This window comes from Protopterus annectens, chromosome 6.part0 (genome assembly GCF_019279795.1).
Source record: "Protopterus annectens isolate FY-2018-M chromosome 6.part0, PAN1.0, whole genome shotgun sequence".
In the NCBI taxonomy this organism is placed as follows: Eukaryota; Metazoa; Chordata; order Ceratodontiformes; family Protopteridae; genus Protopterus; species Protopterus annectens.
The window spans coordinates 556,814,451-556,832,528 of NC_056737.1; the positions used below are offsets into that span (position 1 = coordinate 556,814,451).

At 41.7% G+C, this 18,078-nt stretch overlaps 1 protein-coding gene across 2 annotated transcripts in view; it reads right to left on the reverse strand.

Moving 5' to 3' along the window:
* Nucleotides 1–18,078, reverse strand: part of LRFN5 (leucine rich repeat and fibronectin type III domain containing 5) — a 553,367-nt gene that overhangs the window by 108,443 nt on the left and 426,846 nt on the right. The window lies entirely within an intron of this gene.

Genomic DNA, 18,078 nt, shown 5'->3' on the forward strand with positions numbered 1-18,078 from the left:
GTGATATGTCTGTGGTCTGTGTGTGTGTGTGTGTGTGTGTGTGTGTGTGTGTGTGTGTGTGTGTGTGTGTGTGTGTGTGTGTGTGTGTGTGTGTGTGTGTGTGTGTGTGTGTGTGTGTGTGTGTGTGCTTCTATGTCTGCCTATTTCTGAGTGATATAACGTTAATCTAATTTCTGGAGATACACTTCTGGAACCAGCGTGGCCTACTCATACCCAGCTGCTGTGGAGTTAAGCCTTACTCTTCTTCCTGTGCAGATCAATGAGCTTAGAAATCAATCCACCCTGAGAATATAAATGGTTTACCAAGGGCTTCTAATAATGATCTGAAGTCACATGATGAGGTAATGAAAACAAAATTACTGTTTGGATGGAATCCAGTAAGTCCAAAAGGAAATGTTCACATTACATAGAGACATAATGGCTTGTATGTTGCCTATCAACATGCAGCTGATGTTTCTTAAAAAAATCTAATAAAATACATGCAATAAATAATGTTTGCACATCCTATAGAATGTGAATAGACTACGTACTTCCAGACAAACAATGAAAATAGACTACTTAAAATTGTTATACACATTTAAATAGTTTTCACCTCTGTATTTATATCTGGCAGGAACAGTAACCCTTGGAACTTCCAGCTTAATTAGGTTTCACTCAGGTTTAAAACTGTCAGTGTGTGTCAGTCTATTACACAATTCATACTGCTAATGAAAGGCATGTTTGAGGCATTAACATCTTCGAATGAGGTTGAAGTTTGAATGGTTTCCTATCAGAAAAATAGTGCTTGGTTTAAATAATGCCATGTCACAATACCAGGCTGAATCTTGTTCCAAAAGAGCATAATGCAGGTAATGTCAAAAAATCCTACATCAGGCTTAACCTGGAAACAGGAATATTTTAAAAGTCTGAATGTGGATATTATTTTCAAAGGCATTACTATGAACATGAATGAAACACAGGATTATTCACTCCACAAATTCTTTAAACTCTGCAGAATTAATACTTACCAAATATAAAGAGCAAAAAATCTGAATGTAACATAGGTTGACTTATAAAAACAGAGTGTTAATATTTTATGCATAGAAAGGAAAGAACCGTAATGTAGATGCAAATCACACAATTGTTACATGGAAAAAATACTTGTCAACATTCCTCTCAACTCTCCAGATTTTTGCAGAATGCCCAGAGTTTTGCCTCATATTTTTGGTCTAGTCCTCATAAAATTTGTGGTTTTATAACAAATTACTGGGATGATCTGAGGATTGAAGTCACTAAATAATGACAAAGATTTGAGCTTTAGACTTCACACCTTTCAGAAAATGTATGGTAACACAGACCCTGTTACTCTAGCAACTTTCTGAGTTTATAAGAACAATATTTAAAATCTGTCCCTATATTTGGGCCTTTGCCCCTCCATTTTGCCAGGCTTCGTCCAGATTTCTTACACTAAGAGGTTGAAAGGTATGCTTGTTAAGTACAGCAAAATGGTAATGAAGACCTTTACTACAGGCTATCAGTAGAAAGTGAAAGGAGCGTGGTATGCAATGCAAACATGGTGGAGTACGCAAAGAACTGGTGCTTGCATTATGTGAAATAGTGTGCAAAGCAGTGACCTTCGGTAAGGGAGTGATTCAGAAATGTAAGTAGTGCAACTGTACTATGTACCATGGACAGGTAAAAATAACATGGTATTTGTGGAAGGTAAGTGAGTGGCTTCATGGTAAAGAGTCTCAGTGTGTGAACAACTGATGAAATAAAAAAGGAACGTGATTCAGACATTTATAACTTTATCGAGAAGCTCTGAGGAAATTGTCTGTTCTATTCACTGGCATATTTCAACATAGAGAAGCTTCACTCACAATATTATACCGGGAATATCAGCAACCTTAGATGAGCAGTATTACTGGACACTCTCAAAGCCTGTGCTTTTGACATTGAATGCTGTCAACTGTCACATTGCAGAAGGGTCTAGTAGAAATTGCCATTGACTCAATAGTTAGGACTTTGACAGTTGTCACCATGTGGAGAAACACACCATATAAAAAGCTAAGAACACACCTGCTGCCCACACAAGGAATTAATGGGATGCATGGACTGCATATCTCAATGGAAATGGAGGCTTTTGTAACCGTACCTTCAGTTCTCACAACCTTCTACAGGGGTACCATCGAAAGAATCCTGACTAGTAATTTCTCAGTGTGGTATGGAAACTGCATGGGTTCAAATTGCAAATATTTCCAGATGGTGGTGAAAGTGGTGGAGAAAATTATTAGGTCCACGTTCCCATCTATTCAGGTCTTCGCTGTGCTTCGTGCCTCAGAAGAGCCATGAAAATAGTCTAAGGCTGCACTCATCCTGACCATGGTCGGCAGTGGTGGAAGAGTAGGAGAAGAAAAGCAAACAGTCATCAAAGGAACAAGCTACAGTGCTGTCCCATGCAGGGAAGGGGCAGGTGCCATATGTTGTGGCACAGGCTAAGAGTTGACATCTGGGCCAGAAAATGAGCCATGACAAGAACAACACAGAATAAAACTGATGCATGCATTAAGATATCCAAGCTATGCATTTCAGTGCACTGACTGACCACTCTGTACATTGGACATTTCCTAAACCACCTTGGCAAGATTAGTGGGCAGGGCTCAGACATCATCATTTGAGCAGGTGGGGTGGGACACAGTGACAGGCTAGAGCAATGGCATACAAGGTGTAAGGGTTATGTTATGTGTGTGACTTTGTGACTCATCAGGTTAAGAAGTTGAGAGTAATCTGGGATTGTAGCTTCTAGTGTCTGGATAGAGCTTTCATGTCATGAATGCTGACTGGGTATACCCTATGGCCCTGCAGTGACAGAGCTGGATGTACTCTGCATGAGAAATGCTGTAGCACTTCAGTAGTATGTGCAAAAGCTATGATGTGTGACTCCAACTTAGGAGTTAATAGGTGTACAGCATCTATGATCCAGAGAATGGCCATTGCTAGGAGTGGTAATCAGATGGACAATATGAGATAAGGAAGGCATGAAAGCAGGTGAATCAGAGAGGCTGGCATAATGAGATGTCCCTGCTGTGAAGCCAGATGAGGGTAATGAGCCATGACCATGAGACTAGCCATGCCCAGGTGCAGTAGATAACATGGTCAAGGCTGAAACTGATGCATTCTTTGGAACAGTGTATGCCATCTGTATAAACCTGACCTGTGGCCATTCAACATGCATCTGAACCCTTGTCTGGGCAGTATGGACTGTAGAGGCACAAAGGCAAGTATCTATCACAATCCTTATGTATGCACCAGTGGATTACTCCCTAACATAGGGTGTGTTGCAGGTGACTGTGCCTGAGTCACTGACATGAACAATTGCTGAGTGATGCCAAGCACCGTACCCATATCAAGGAAGGATCTGCTAGTATAGCAGCAATGACCACCAACATGCCACAGTGTAGGGTAGGTGTATGCACATGGGATGCAGTGCTTTTGACAGATGCCATACATGGTGATGCCTCCTGTGTAGAACTGATGGATTTCACATTCGGAGATCATCCACTGCTAAGCATAGGTGATTCTTGAGGTTCATTCTGCCTTTTCACCATTAGCAGCTGCTGAACATCAGAAGAACCAGTGAAAGCATAAAGACAACATACCAGTGGCATTGTTGAAACATGCTTCACTCCCCCCAGCCTGTGAAACACACAGACTGGCACAGGCCACATATGTGAATACATATGTGAATACTACATTGTTACATATCCACCACATGGTTCAAGTTAATTCAGTTGCAGCCCCAATGTGCTTGAAGAACAGATATGCATAGGTGTTCTGCTGAATAAACTCCTTTCTCACTTGTAAATAGGTGTACAATTGAAATGTCCCACATATAAGAAACCTATTGTATCCCCAGCTGATGCTTAGTTACTCATCACCAGCCCAGAGTGAACATCCAAGCCACTGCTATGTATGAGTGGCATGCCTTAGACAAGATTACGAAGAACTCTTCAACTTCTGAGATCCACTTTTATGCTGGTGGTTCACTTTGTGTGGTGAACATGTCCCTGTCAATATTTTCTGTCTAGTTTTTGACAAGGAGTATCATATTGGTGATTGTGTGACAAACCTGCACTGTGTTCCCACTATGGCTTCCCACACCACTGATATTCTGCACTGCCCTTCTACAGTTGGCCCTGAAAAATCTTTTGTCAATTTTACATTTTTCAAAGATGTACATACAAGGTGTTGTGTAAAGGCTACAGTAACACCTCTGCCTCTTGAGTGATGAACTTTTCTAGCTGTTACCTTTCTTTTTGGTCCATAGTAAGATTTGTATGCATGAGGGGTACACATATTGGTCAGTGAGAGAGAGAGAGTGTGTGTGTGTGTGTGTGTGTGTGTGTGTGTGTGTGTGTGTGTGTGTGTGTGTGTGTGTGTGTGTGTGTGTGTGTGTCATCACAGTCCACCACCCTCCATTTAATGGCCGTATACCTATCTACATTTGTGCTGTGGCCATTCCTACCCTGCCCCATAATGACAGTGCATTACTGCTGCCCTCCTTCTTGCAGTATTATACTGATGGCCAGTAGCTCTGTACAAATCCTACACCTTTCTCCTTCTTGTCTACAAATGAACATGCCCTGACCTATGTGCAAGAGCCATTGTTCCCTAAATTATACATATTTAAATCTGTCTGTATAGGCCACAGTGTGGCCTGCCCATACTTCTCAATGTCTTAATGGAAGACATATGGACAAAGCCTAAAATTATGGGGAAAAAGCCTCAAAATAGGGACAAATTTAGATATTGCTCTTACAAACTTAGAAAGCTACTAGAATAAGAGGATTTGTGATTGCATACATTTTCTGAAGGATATGAAGTCTTAAACTCAAATATGCGTCATTATTACTTGTCAGAAAACTACAGATTTTATGACAAACAGACCAAATGTTTAAGGCAAAAATCTGGACATTCTGCAAAAATCTGTACAGTTGAGCGGTACTGCTTCATTGGACATCAACCTCTCATGCCCTTGCACTGCATCCTCTGTCATGGCGAGGCCCTCCCATCTGGATAATTATCTGTCATGTCCTTGTACAACATTCACTTTCAATGTGGGCGTGTCACCAGCTGGACAGTAGCCTCTCATTCCTTTCTGCTATGTTCTCTGTTATTGTGAACCACCCCACCGCTTAAGCTGGACAAAACCTGTCATGCTATTGTGTTATGTTTTCTGGCATGATGATCCCACCAACAACTGGACAGTAGCCTGTCATGACCCTGTGGCCAAGGCCTATGTCATGATGAGCTCCCCAACTAGCAGTTGGCCAGTAACCTGCCATGTCTTTATGCTATGTTATCTCACTAAATCAACACGATCCTCTCTGTCTTGTTGCTGCCATGCACCAGGGGTGCTCAGTGCAGAGGTACATTACCAGTTGCCTTACTTTCTTCATTATGCCTATATCATACTAATGTCTACTCCACTGACTTCTTGTTCCTTTGTTTTAATCATAGGATCATAGGAGGTAACAAAGCTAATGGCCCTGGGGCTCTTGCAAGCCTAGCCAAGAGTTTATCCCCAAAAAAGAAACATCAGTCAGCACCTGTCACCCCTGCCAATGAGGGGCAAAGGTGGAACCTCTGGGACAAATTTGTGGTTTCCCATCCACTCATCAAGGTTGCACTTGAAGATGGTCAGCGAGGTATTCTCTTTGATATGTATGGGAAGCCAATTCCAGAGATGGGGCAGCCTCTGGGAGACAAACCTGTCTCTCCAGCAGGTTTTGTTGATGTTGCATATTAGATTTAGCCCTATCAAGCAGGTAATGTGTGAGGAGTTAGACTTATGCATATGGAGCATCTCTATTAGGCCAGGGTCTGATATTGCTTTGTAGGCGAGACACAGATCACCTCTGAGCAATGTGTATGATACTGAATAAAGTGATAGTGATTAGAGCCTGTCTGCATAAGATAGATGTTGGAGATCATGGATTCTCTTTGTGAGGTATTTCTGTGGCCTTTCTAGTTGGTACAGGTGTTTGGAAAGGGACATAACAAACGGGGCGTTATACTCAATTATAGGTCTAATAAGGGAGGATTATAGAGAGGTAATAACCTCCTTTTTTTCTGGATGCAATACCTTTACTTATGAGCTGAACCAAGTAAAAGGCTTTTCTGACCACTGCCGCCACATTGTGGTTGAATGTGAGATCATTGTTAACCTGAGTACCCAGGTCACTCACCACAGCTTTTTTGCTTTGGGGAGTTGCCGTTGATGTGGTATTCAGTAGGGGCTATGTTTTTGCTGAATGGTATGATAATACATTTTTTTTTGTATTTAACTTAAGGCCATGGCTTTGTCACCAGTTATTTGTAGCTGTGAGACCCTCTTGTTGTATATTAACATAATTTGGTGAGTCAATGACAGCACCCGACTTACAGTCATTTGCAAACTTGATCAGCCACATGTCCTTTGTCTTTGCCTGGACCTCTGAAAAGTAGATGCCGAACAGTAGGGGTCACAGGACAGATCCCTGGGGAACACCACTAGTGGCAGGTCTGCTGTCGGAGGTGGTGGTGACTATTTTGACCTTGTGGTCCTATCTGTCAGCCAGTTGGCCACCCATCTGATGAGACAGGGATTAACACCAAGTTATGTTAGCTTTTCGATGATGCCCAAGTGGGGGATTGCATCAAAGGCCTTGGCCAGGTCATGGTAAGCTGTATGCACTGACTTTCCCTCATCTAGGGCCTTGGTAACAATCTCAAAGAAGTCAGCTAGGTTCAGTAGGCAAGATCTGCCCCTGACAAATCCGAATTGGGTGGGGTAGAGTGCTTGGAATTGCCTATGTCTTTGTTTATGTGATTCATAATAATATGCTCCATGGATTTACAGATCAGACTTTTCAAGCTAAAGCAGTCTACTTCAATATTGCAACCACACATTTTATCATGTGACAGTGGGCCTTGAAGCAAAGCAAGTATGCTAATGAGGTAACAATGCAACTGTCTGTAAATCATTCCTTTATCACACTGCACCATCATACAGAAGCAGCATTAACATGCTCATCCTTACCAGCCCTTAGGCCAGTCAGAGTTATGCACGCTATGCAAACACAAGGATACTACAATGCCTGTAGTACTATCACTGTGTACTAGAGATACTTTCAGTAGCATACCACTGCTGCTCAATGGTGCACATTATGATTTATCCATAATGTGTGGTCACATGCACAGGACTACTAGTCTGCTCCTTATTTAGATGTATAGCATGGAGCATGGACATGGGCTCTCATGTGTTGAGTTCAGTAGCGTTCCTGCAGGTGCAACCAGGAAACTAAGATATTTTTACAGCTACTGAACACAGACTGTTAGGAGTATATGCCGGGCTATTATCTTGTCCCTATATTTAAGGATGCAGCCTTGCACCAGTTGCCCAGGGTAGAAGCTGATGCCAGTAGCATCATTCACTTTGATGAGCAATGCCCAGTCTGCTCCACTAGTAAGAGACAGAGGTTAGGGAGAGTGTGCCAAATTTAACATTAAGAACTGTAGGAAAGGGTATTTTTTTGGCTTCTGCCTGTTAATTATGTTGCCTGCTGTTGACATTGTACTGAGTAATCTTTGCTTTCTTTTACAGCACCCAAAGGGACAGACTTCAACAGATAGGATTGTATAATGAGTTTCAAAAGTATGTCTTGGTGATGGGGTATGTATACTATGTCCTTACCTGTTTGGAGTAATTGAAACTGTATTTGTCATAGACAATGTGCAGTATTTATTTTTTTTCCATTTTTGTCTCGTCATCCTGCAGGTCAGGCTGTAGTGTACAATGTGGAGCAGTGGCGACCACTTTGGCCAGCAGCAGCCAACATTCCTTGTGCTGGCTCAGCAGTGGTTAGCAGGACTGCCTTTGATCAGGGGACAATGATCCTCAAGCTGATGGGTTTGTGGATGGCATTTATGGTCACATTTCAGGGGGTGCTTCTCCAGGGGTGATCCAGAGGGGTCTTTTTTTGGTCACCTGTAGTGCGTTGTGACAGCTGTTCACATACAAGATACATTGGCAATTGTACTCCTGCACTGGGAAGATATAAAGTCTCCTGGTTCTGTTGATAGAGTCACATGACAACCCACGCCCAAACAACAGGACATTAGGGAGAGACTGACGTCTTAGTGAGGTCTACTCTGAAAAGATTAGACAGGCCTTCTGGATCCTGGCCTATCTCCAAAATTATGTTTCCCTCTCCATATGTATCACTTCCTATACCATGTTTCTTGTCCAATATTCTACATCACCAGTTGTCCACCCTCTATATCTCTGCATCCCTCAACTGCTGGCCTCACCTTTTACATGTATTCCACACCTTTCTATCTCTGCCTTGTATGCTTCTTAGTCTGCCCCTGCCACCTTTGCTATTGCCTCTTCTCATGCCATTTCCTTGTTACCTTCCCTAGCTACACTTCTTCTCATGAAAATCAGAATGTTCACCTGTCCCCAAAAATGCCCTTCCCTTAACCTATCTTTCCTTAAGGTTACCCTTGTGTGCATGCCTCTGATTGCTTTTGTGCATTTCCTGCCTTTCATATCTCCTCCTTTTCTCTACATTTACATAATGAACTATTGTGGCACTTGGCTCTTCTGGCCCTCATAGTGCACATATCTCACTTGTGAGGAAGTTCATTGCATGAGTAAATGTGCAAAGCCTCCAGCACACCTCCTTACTGTTCTTAGTACATTTGTCATGTCACCACCCATAACACGATCACTATGTTACAGCTCAGTAAGCATGACTGCTGTCATTAATCTGGCTGCCCAGTAAGCCTTTTTGCTGGTCCTACTACATATCCAAACAATACTGAGCCACACCATGCTACAACACCTTTGATATCAGCACTGCATCCTGACATTTAATTTTTTCTGAACACCACCTTAAGCACTACCACAAAGTCAAACAAGGAATCTATGCAAGAACTGCAAGATCAAATTAATGAGCAAGTAGCTATTGCTTAAATATCGATTTACTCAGGCTGTTCCTGTACCATCATATGAGGCATGGAAATAAGAATTGCAGGATTCTAGTTCCTCATAGGCACATGGCACTAAAGATAACTTGCACTAGTAGGAAAATATAACTACCACCCTATCTGCACCTAAGAAAAAAATGGCAGTCACAAATTTAAAGCGACCATGAGTGCACATGTTACAATTTGCACATTTTTATAATTAAACCGCATAAGTAAGAGCCAGAGCAAAAAGTTGTTACTGGTATTAGGAAATGTGACTGAGTTGGGTTACAAGTGATATAAAAGGAATCAGCAGTGAACAAAGATGGAACAAGAAACAAATGAGGGAACCTAGGAACCACCACTACCAAGTACGCAGTGTAGATATTAACCCCAGATGAGATGTGCTCAATGGGAAGGGCATGTGTGGATAACAATGAATCATACGGTCATCAAGCGCAGCTCCTACAAACGTTTGGCAGCTATGTCATATATACAAATTTCACACTCTGCGAAGTACAAGCAACCAACAAGAGTTTCATTCATGTAAGAGTCCTTAGCATCAAACAGGGAGCCTGCCTTTCTATGATTTATTAGAGAGATCGTATATGGATGTGAGGTCTTATAACTTACTGAAACTCAAAGTGACCTCATGGAGCATAAAGAACTGAAGCTACAGTACACCCTTGTTAAAGACACTGCTATAGGTACTTCCATTTACATGAGTTAATGCCTCTAAAGAAAAAAAGTGAACTGGCTGAAATATACTATATTCCTTAAGCTGCAGAACTGACCAAATAAACAGAGTCCATCAGGAAATCAGATTAACATCAGAAATCATAATGACACAAAGTAAACGTAGCTTAGTTTCATGCCATGGCTTTTGTAAAACCGTCACAGTAGAAACCAAATTTTAAAGATTTTTTTGAAACCATTAAAAATATAATTTGGAATGTTTATCACAGCTTCATAGGTTCTTGTTAACTTTATGGGCAAGGGGACTGTTGTGACGGAAGTTTTTGATATGGAATGGTAGCAGCCTATTCTAGAAATGAGGGATACTTTGTATTAGGTACTTGTCCCACCATCTTTTTATTGTTTATATGGCATTACAGACATTAGGCAGTGTGTGCTTTACTACTGCTAATCTTTAGGTAAAAGACTTCAAAGAGTGCTCAGTTTTTCACAGGTCAGAAGGTTAAGCAAAGATGACCCCTAAGAAGTCTGTACAACAGCAAGCAGATGGACAAGACTTTTATTCTGTCAAAGGAGGCTGAGACCTAAGATCATTTTGGTGAAGAAACATTGAACTCTATCATGTTAGTTTAGATGCTTAGCAAAGTTCATGAAGGGGGATTGCATTCAGTAATTACGCTAACAAATGAGGAATGAAGTGGGACTGAATTTCTCTGGACTTTGAAGAGACATTATAAATAATACATAGGTTCATAGGTCCATAGGTAAGTACAAGGCTATTGGCCCTATGACCTATATAAGCCTAGCCAAATGGTACCCTGGCTTTTGCTACCCAAGAAAATTATTTTCTTGTGCCCCTGGCAAGCAGAGCCACAGAAGTGACAACAGGGTTGAATTTCCTATCTCCCATCCAATCATCAAGATTTTTCTTGAAAAGTGCTAATGGGGAGCTTTGTTTGATATAGATAGGTAGTTTGTTCAAGAGTATGGGAAGTCTTTGGGACAGGAATCTATCCCTCCAGCATGTTCTGTTTATTGTGGTGACAAGGTTTAGGTCCCTAGAGCATGTAGCTCAGAGGGATTGGGATTTCTTTAAGTGGAGCATGTCCAACAGCTCTGGGTTTGACAGCTTTGTATGTTAGGCAGAGATGGCCTCTGAGTAGGGGATATGTGACAGAGCAAAGCTGGAGTTTTTTAAGACAGTCTGCACAGGGCATCTGTTTGAAGCTGGTAATCCTCTTTGTGAAGTATTTCTACGGCCTTTCCAGTTGTTGTAGATGTCTTGTGATGTACACACCAAAAAGGGCATTGTACTCTATAATGGGTCTAATGAGTGATGAGTAGAGGGGAACAATGACCTCTTTTTTCCTGGATAAGAAACCTTTTGTGATGAGGTGTGCCACATAGAAGGATTTCCTAACTACTGTGGCAATGTGATTATCAAAGGAGAGACTACTGTCTACCTGTGACCCAAGATCTCTTATCACACTTTCAGTGTTAAGTAGACTATCACCTAAGTGGTAGTTAATGGGTACAGAGTTTTTGCCAAAAGGGATGACAATGCACTTTTTGGCATTGAGCTTGAGGCCATGGCTTTGACACCAGGCATCTGTCTCAGTGAGGCCCTTTTGTAGGATGTCCACATCGTTAGGAGTTTTGATTATGGCTCCTAGTTTGCAGTCATCTGCAAACTTTGTCAGCAAAAGACCTTCTGTGTTAGTCTGTACTTCAGAGAAGTAGATACTAAACAGGAGAGGACCCAGGACTGAACCCTGTGGTACTCCACTTGTCACTGGTCTGAAGTTGGATTTAGAGTCTGCTACTTTCACAGTGTGGGTTCTGCCAGTGAGCCAGTTGGCAACCCATCTTGTGACATAGGGATTTATACCTAGTTTAGTAAGTTTATCTATAATTCCAGAGTTGGGGATGGTGTGTAAAGCCTTGGCGAGATCTAGATAGGCTGTGTGAACCACCTTACCCTCATCTATGGCTTTGGTGACCGCTTCAAAGAAGTCTATCAGGTTTAGGAGACATGATCTGCCTTTTACAAACCCAAAATGGGTAGGGTCCAGAGTTTGGAGATTACCAATGTCATTGTTTATAAGGTTCCATGATGATACGTTCCATAGCCTTGCAGACCAGGCTCATGGGGTGGTAGTTCCCAAGGTCCATGGTGGCTCCCCCTTTGTGGAGTGGGATAACAATTGCTGTGCACCATTCAGTGGGCACAAAGCCTGAGGTGAGGCTATGATTGAACATGGTACTTAGGTGGGGTGCCAGTTCATTCTGCAGTTCATGTAGAATGCAGCCTGGGATGTTGTCAGGTCCCATGGATGCTGTGTTCTTGGCTTTGGAGAGTGTGTTTTTTACCTGTGCAGCCATGATTACAGGAACTTTACATTCTTCTGGTATAGAGATGGGCCCTTTAGGGGGTGAGAGAGAGGTAAAGTTAGCACTGAACCTATCTGCCTGGATGTTGGCAATATCAGTTGGTTCTGTATATTTAATGCCACTGTGCTGTAACTCAGAGCAGATCTGAGTGTTGCCATTGAGATTCTTGACATAGCTATAGAATGCTTTGTGGTTGTCTTTAGAATCAGCTGCAATTTTGTTTTCGTAACTAGTTCTTGAGGATTTTATGAGGGATCTCAGCTTCTTACTGAGGCTGACCACAAAGTTCCTGCAATCATGGGATTTTTACTCTTTTTTGCAACAATTTCTTTCTCCTGTTGTAGAGTTTGTTTATGGTAGGGGAACACCAGATCGGCTTCCTTTTTTTGGAGGATAGCATCTTGGTTCTGTTAGGAATTGCACGATCCATGCACTCGTGTAAGTGCTTATAAAGTGCATTTGTATAGGATTCAGCAGTCGTACCTCTATTGTCCATCAGCATGGGCATCGTGAAGTCTGCCACTTCTGTCTTACAAAGCGTGAAGTTGGCTTTGGAGAATTTATTTATGGTGGTTTCCCTAATGGGGGGAGGGGGTGGGATGTGGATGTCTGGGGTGATTAGCTTGTGGACGGATCTGACCAACGAGAAACTGACCTCTGGTGTGGAACACTGGTTGCCCATGTTGGTAATGACCAGGTCTAGGATATTGCTGGCCCTGGCGGGGGTGTGGATAAGTTGATCCAAGGCATTGAAATTTATGAATTCCAGAAAACGTTGAGCACAAGAGTTGGTACATGAGTAGTTTTCCCAGTTAATGGTGGGATAGTTAAAATCACCCATTATTAGGGTGTTAGATTGTACCCTATTATTTTCCAGTGTATCAAGAAATGAGGAGTGGGAATCTTGGGGCATGGTGGAAGATCTGTAGCAAGCTACAATTTGGATTGCGGTCTTCCCAGAGTTAGTTGCACTTGGATAATCTCGGATGCATTATGCTGAGCAGCTAGCCTGGAGGTGTGGATATCCTTAATGAATATGGACACGCCTCCGCCTTTAGAGTTTCGGTCCAGGTTAGGTGGCCGAAAGGTGTGGTATGGATTACAGCCTGGTAATGCAGGGGTGCTCTCTGGAGCCTTGAACCAGGTCTCTGTCACTGCACAGATGTCTATGTTCTCCATTTTAAGGAGTGCCACGAGTGAGTGCATTTTGAGGTTTAGACTTCTAGCATTATGTAGCATTACCCTCAGATTTTGCTGTTACGGTGGTGAATTTGTCATTTGAACCTTGCCTAAAAAAGGCACTATAGGGGTGGCAAGAGCCTTAGCCAGTATCTGGAATCCCAAGGGCGACAGGTGCAGGCCATCTCTGGCAAAGCATCGTGGTTTGTCGATCATGTCATCCCAGGCAGACAGATACTGGATCCTCTTAGAATGACACCAGAAGCTTAGCCAACTGTTGAAGTCAATAATTTTGTCCTTGTACTGTGGTATCATTCTGGGTGATGGCAGGATGCTACTCAGGGCTAGGATCATACCTGCCTGGGTTACAAGATCAGACAGCTCCTCTCAAAAGATTTTCTAAGCATGACGGCGTTTTTCTGTCTAGAGCAAATGCCACAACCTTAACAGTATAAATTCAGTCATGTAGCCAGTTAATTATCCAGTAAAATCCTTAGGAATTAATGTTGAGTTGGGAAAGCATGTCAATAATTCCAGTACAGGGACGATATCAAAGAACTTGGTAATGTCAAGGTGGGCAGTACGGAGTGCATGTCTCCTATCCATGACCTTGGTAACTTTATAAATAATTCAGCCATACTGAGCATGATGTTGTGCTTTAATAAAATCAAACTGGTGGCTACCCAGGGGTATAATGTTATCTATATTGTAATTTATTTGTTCATCTATAACACATTCTAACCTTATAGCTATAACGTTTGCCAGTGCTGGAGAGAAGGTAGTGTACTGCAAGATATGAGGGATGCTAACATAGTTACTACAATAATAAGGGTCACAAAAGTGATTGCAATAACTATCGTGGTATCTCCCTTCTCTGTATAGTGGGGAAGATGTTTGCATATGTTGGCCAGAAGAGGCTCCATGTTCATGCAGAGAGAGTTTACCCTGAGTCTCAGTTTGGATTCAGAGCTGGATGACCTACTATAAACACAGTTTTCACTGTTAGGCAACTAAAAAAAGTGCAAGGAGCAGAACGCGTTCGTTGATCTGACCAAAGCATTTGACTTTGTCAGTAGGAAATGCCTGTTTGCAATTCTGGCAAAGATCTCCCATCCTCCAATACTGCTTAAAATTGCCAGGGCCTTCTGTGAAGGTAAGAAGGGAACCATCATGTACAACTGATCCACATCCAAGCCTTTTGAGATACTCAGTGGAGTAAGGCAGGGATGTGTACTGGCTCCAACATTGTTTGGTATTCTCTTTTCAGTTCTGTTGAAATTTGCATTCAGAACTGCTAGAGAGGGTATCTTTTTCTGAATCAGGATAGATGGCAACCTCTTCAAACTGTCAAGTTTTAGAATGAAGAGCAGGTTGCTTAGGAAGCATCTAAGGGAGTTTCTGCTCACTGATGATGCAGCTATTGTGGCTCACACTCAGCAAGGACTTCAGTCACTCATGACTTGCTTTGAGGATGCATGCATGGAACTTGGCCTCAAGATCAGTTTAAAGAAGACCCAGGTGATTGGCTAAAATGTGGGCAATGAGCCATCAACCAGGTTGAGCGACTATGAGCTGGAGGTTGTCCATGAGTTTGTGTACCTAAGCTCTACAATCTCTAACAACTTGTTGCTTGATAGCGAGATCGACAAGTGCATTTGAAAGCTGCCACAATGTTTTCCAGGCTGACAAAAAGAGTAACGCTAATAATAAGCTCACTGTGTAGACCAAAGTGATGGTTTACAAAGCCTGTAGTTTGAGCACATTAGTATATGCCCGTGAAACATGGACTCTGCACTCAAAACAGGAGCAGCGGCTCAATGTATTCCATATGAGCTGCCTTATTCACATACTTAATATCTCATGGCAGGACAAGATCCACAATAGCACAATGCATGAGAGGACGGGTGCCACCTCAGTGTTCATCATCCTGAAACAGAAACACATGCTTTAGTTAGGTCATGTCTCATGTATGATGGATGACCAAATAGTGAAAGACTTCCTTTTCGAATAGCTGGGGTCTGGAAAGAGGCTGAAAGGGTGACCCAATTTACATTACAAGGACATATGCAAGTATGACAGCAATGATCTCTCCATCAGTGTGAGCACCTGGTATTCTCTCACCTAGACATGATTGCCTAGAAATGGGAAGTGAAAGAAGCTCTCACTTTTTTATGACATCACCCTGGCAAGGAGAGGAGAGGATAAGAGAGCCCGCAGGAAGATCCATGCCCATGATACCAGATGGACATATGTCTACTGCTACTCAGGGAGTGGAAAGGTCTGCACTTGGATTGCACAGCCACAGAAGATTCTGCTCAAATCAATCCAATATACGTGTAAACCCATGATCCTTTGTGATCGAAGGATGCCTACCATAAAATGTTTTATAGCATTGAAAATGAGTCAAGTGAGATAACATGCCCTGTAATTTCCAGGGACAATACATGGATTACCCTCACACAAAGGCATCAGAATAGCTGTTTTTCATAGACTGGGATCATAGCCAGTGGAGAGACACAGATTTAAGAGCTGATGAAGGGGTTTTGCTAGGTGATACTTAGCACTTCTCATCAGATATACTGAGATATTTTTAACTGGGACTATTAATTTTCTAAATGACTGTTTGAAAGTGATTTCAAGAGGGAAGGTGAGAATGGAGAATGGTGGAACAGAGGTGAGCTTGAGTGAATTGAAGCTGGAAAAGAAACCTATCCACAAGAATACTAACAAGGTCCTTGGCATCACTGGAAGAGGAGGTATCATTAGAGATAAGGTCAGCACAAAATTGCTAGTTATTTTTATCTTTCCTAGTACAGCTGAAGAAGACCTTATGTTTGTCTTTTGAATTAGATGCAAGGCTATACTTGTAGTCACCCTTGAATTTTATAATGGTAAGTTTGACAGTTTTACTTATCATTTTAAGTATTGGTGAAATGGACATCTTTTTAGATAGACAGGAGTTTATTAATGTTAGAGTTACACCATGCAGATTTAGACTTAAACTTGACATTATGCTGATTTTGGATGGCTACAGATGCCTTAATAAACCTGTGCTACAGGAAGTAAAATTCTGAGGAGCAGGCAGCAAACTCATGTAGGTTTGTAACAGGTTAATGACCTTTAAATCAAAGTTCAGTCACTGGATTGACATTTCACAACTTCTAAACACAGAACACAAAATCAACTTTTTTTGTTAACGTATAGCACAGCAATAGTGTGTTTATGAAATTCTGTGTTAATGGGATTAAATAAAGGCTTTGATGAGAAAAAAATAACATGCTAAATTGGAGGCAGATTTGAAAATTGTGTGGCTATGTTTTAAATCGCACATTATACAATGTCCCAACATTAATATTCCAAAACGTGCATGCTGATTGGTCAGCATGCACGTTGCAAATCAGAATTATACTAATGGAAAAAGGTCCGGTCACCCGGACTTTTTCCATTAGTATAAGACTTTTTTACAGCAACGGAGAACACAAGATCTCCGTTGCTTTTTAGACACTGCCTCGCTATGTTAAAGGAGTTTAACATAGCGAGACAGCTTTAAAAAAAGTAACGGAGCTCTTCCTTTCTCCATTGCTTTTCTTAAAGATCTCTCGCTATGTTAAACTCCTTTAATATAGCGAGACACTTTGTAAAAAGCAATAGAGATCTTGCTTTCTCCGTTGCTTCCACCCACAGCTCTGATGTACTGCGTAAGCATATGCATGCGCAGTGCATCAGAACTGCCGCAGAATACCAGACAGCAAGGAGGCATTATACAATGCCATTATTTAAGAGAAGTAAGTATTTTTTTCTTAAATAATGTCATTGTATAATAGCAATAACCCACTTCTGGGTGTGGATAATGCTGGATTTACCCACGGTTGTCTTTTTTTGGCCACTCGGGCTTCGCTCTCATGACCAAACCACACCAACCGTGGGTAAATCCAGCATTATCCACACCTAGACGTGGGTTATTGCTATATTATTCAGAATACCGGCAATGATCAATACAAAAAGTTGAGGAAAAGGGAACAGGTAGCATCCTAACAAAACAAGACTGCAGCACATCCATTTTCCTAAGCATGTAAACTGCATTATTTTATTCAGTTGAACAACAGGCATCTTCACATGAAATACATTTTGTGCAGTAAAACCCCTCTTCTATGGCTCATTAGCAGACTGTTCTTCTCAGATGGGAAACTATTCCAAAATATGATTAAAACATAGTTTGCACAAAACATGGTGAGAGATAATAAAAAGTAATAAATTCCAGTCTAGACTTACTGGAACTTGGCTAATCTAGTGATGGAGGGTGTCATCCATTTTACTTCTAGGGAAACTTGAAAGAATCTGCATAACATTACAACTGTAACAGAATAGGCACTTAACATTTAACACAGATACAGAGGAATGAACAAGGAACAGCTCTAAGATGCAACATGAAATATAAAGCAAAGTGTTGTGTCTAATATCCCCATAACATCGACATATACAGGAACATGACCTGTTGTCAAAATATCCAGGTTCTTGGTGTGTGTGTGTGTGTGTGTGTGTGTGTGTGTGTGTGTGTGTGTGTGTGTGTGTGTGTGTGGAGGTGGTGAAGGTTTAGCTCGTTGACTTCAAGGGTCTAATAATTTTATTGTATGCAGATAGTTTCAAAGCTAATACATCTATGTCAATAAAACTCCAGTTGTACAAGTAATATACCTTGTGAATTATTTACTATTATAAGATACAGTGCCAGATGCATTAATGCAGAATGTAAATGTTATTGTGCTTACCTGTCAGATGGAACTCAAATCCTAATTGAAAGGGTCACCTGAGAAGCTACTC